Genomic DNA, 2,563 nt, shown 5'->3' on the forward strand with positions numbered 1-2,563 from the left:
GAAGAAGAAGAAGAAGAAGAAGAAGAAGAAAAGAAGATTCCTTATGCAAAAATCACAAGAAAATGGTAAAAAACTAAAATTATGTTTTGTACGAGAGTACGGATCATTTATTAACGCATAAATCATAGTAGACATGAATTTTGGGCAGACATTTTTCTGTCGAGAATCATAAAACGTACCCCCGAATCGCGAGTTAATGAATAAATACCAGTGTTCAAAGTGCCAGTCTACAGGAACAATATCGCAAACGCTCAAAATCAAACCACAGTTCGAAACCTGAAAATTGCTAATTTCCATACATATTTGTAGTGATTGAAATGGATCTGATTTTATTGCACGTTTTTCAGTCGAGCGTCCTGGACCGTATTCCAACATCGAGAAATAAAAAACAAAACGCTTTAAGCTCCGATTGTTGCCGGTCCCCAAACAACGAGTTCAAAGTGCCGGTCAATACTACGGAAACAATTCCACAAACTTTCGAAATCAAACCTCAGTTCGAAGTCTGAAAATTGGTAGTTTCCGGACATATTTGTAGTGATTGAAATGGATCTGATTTTATTGCACGTTTTTCAGCCGAGCGTCCTGAAACCTATTCCTACCTCGCAAATTAAAAAAAAACCCTTAAAGCCCCGAATGGTTCCGGTCCCCTAAATAAGATATCGAAGGGCTGGTCAGTACTACTGAAACAATTTCGCTAACTTTCAAAAACTGACTATTGGTAACTTCGATACATATTTGTAGCGATTGACATGTACCTGATTTTAGTTCACGTTTTCAGTCGAGCATCCTGAAACGTATCTCCGAATCGCTAGTTAAGCTATAAATACACTTTAAAGTTACAATTGGTACCGGTCCCCAAATCACGAGTTAAGAATCCGGGTAAGTTCTACTGCAACAATATAGCAAACGTTCAAAATCAATCACAGTTCGAAACCTGAAAATTGATAGTTTTCGGACATATTTGTAGTGATTGAAATGGATCTGATTTTATTGCACGTTTTTCAGTCGAGCATCCTGGAACGTATTCCAACATCGCGAAAAAAAAAGAAAACAAAACGCTTTGAGCTGGTCCCTAAACCACGAGTTCCGGTCAGTACTACGGAAGCAATTTCGCAAACTTTCGAAAACTGACAATTGGTAATTTCAATACATATTTTTAGTGATTGACATGGATCTGATTATATTGCACGTTTTCAGTCGAGCATCCTAAAACATACTCCCAAATCGCGAAAAACCAACACGCTTTAAACCTCCGATTGGTGCCGGTCCCCAAGTCACGAGTTCAAAGTGCCGGTCAGTACTACGGAAACAATATCTCAAACGTTCGAAATCAAACCTTAGTTCGAAGTCTGAAAATTGGTAGTTTCCGGACATATTTGTAGTTATTGACATGGATCTGATTTTGATTCACGTTTTCAGTCGAGCATTCTGAAACGTATCCCCGAATCGCGAGTTAAGCTATAAATACGCTTTAAAGTTACGATTGGTGCGAGTCCCCAAATCACGAGTTAAGATTGCGGGTAAGTTCTACTGCAACAATATAACAAACGCTCAAAATCAAGCCTCAACATTAATTGAAATTGAAATGGAGCTGATTATGTTGTTTATTCTTTAGTCAGAAAATTGCTATGCCTCCAATAAGACGCAGCAACATTGGACGCAGGAGTCGTAAAGCTAGGAATACAACGTATCATCGAGCGAGTCAATCTATCGAGCTACAAGCATCACAAAATGAACTGGATAGAGAAAGAGTGTCACAACGCATTGCTCAAAATGATGTCAATCGATTAAGAACGAGAAGGAGGACTACAGCACAAGCTAGATCTGTTGACATCCACGAGCAAATAAACCTAACTAGACGAGTACAACGCCAAGTCGGTAATGTGATGATACATGAAGCATTCAAGTACGATGCAACAATTGACTATTGCGCGAATAATAATGTCGATATTGGATCTATGACTGTGGTTTGTTCCCATTGCAAGGTGTTGAAATTTCGTAAAGAAGCACCTGGATTATGTTGCGCAAGTGGCAAGATCAAATTACCTTCCTTGACTCCTCCATCGGAACCATTGCATTCATTATTTGCTGGTTCAGGGATTAAGTCAAAACATTTTATGACGAACATCCAGAAATATAATGAATGTTTCCAAATGACTTCGTTTGGCGCTACTCAAATTGTCAGAGACAATTTCATGCCGACATTCAAGGTAGTTCTTTCCCAACTTAATATAACCACCAGCTACTTTTACTTTTTTTGTTTGGTAATTATAAATTCAAGGTCAAATTTACCACAGAGCAGGTTCATTATTGCCACCAGTTAATGAAAATCCACAATTTTTACAAATATACTTTATGGGAAATTCATACGACCGCAACCCTACTGGAAACAGCAGGTGGATAGCGAACAAGTCTGGTATGGTGGAATTCTGGACTTGTGAGCGACACCCCATCCAGGAGATAATATCATCTCCTCATCTCCGGTGCTCAGGCCTGTCCAGCCACTAGAAGGGTCCAGACATGCAAGTAACAAGCTAAACTTAAACCACTGCAAGGCAGCTTA

At 39.1% G+C, this 2,563-nt stretch overlaps 1 long non-coding RNA gene across 1 annotated transcript; it reads left to right on the forward strand.

Annotated features, from left to right (window-relative positions):
- Nucleotides 1–594: 594 nt before the first annotated feature.
- Nucleotides 595–1,109, forward strand: LOC134215438 (uncharacterized). The gene is made up of 3 exons (XR_009980158.1): nt 595–718; nt 779–879; nt 1,006–1,109. It is a non-coding gene; the product is annotated as an uncharacterized LOC134215438 (long non-coding RNA).
- The last annotated feature ends 1,454 nt before the right edge of the window (nt 1,110–2,563 follow it).

This window comes from Armigeres subalbatus, chromosome 2, assembly GCF_024139115.2.
Source record: "Armigeres subalbatus isolate Guangzhou_Male chromosome 2, GZ_Asu_2, whole genome shotgun sequence".
Lineage (NCBI taxonomy): Eukaryota > Metazoa > Arthropoda > Insecta > Diptera > Culicidae > Armigeres > Armigeres subalbatus.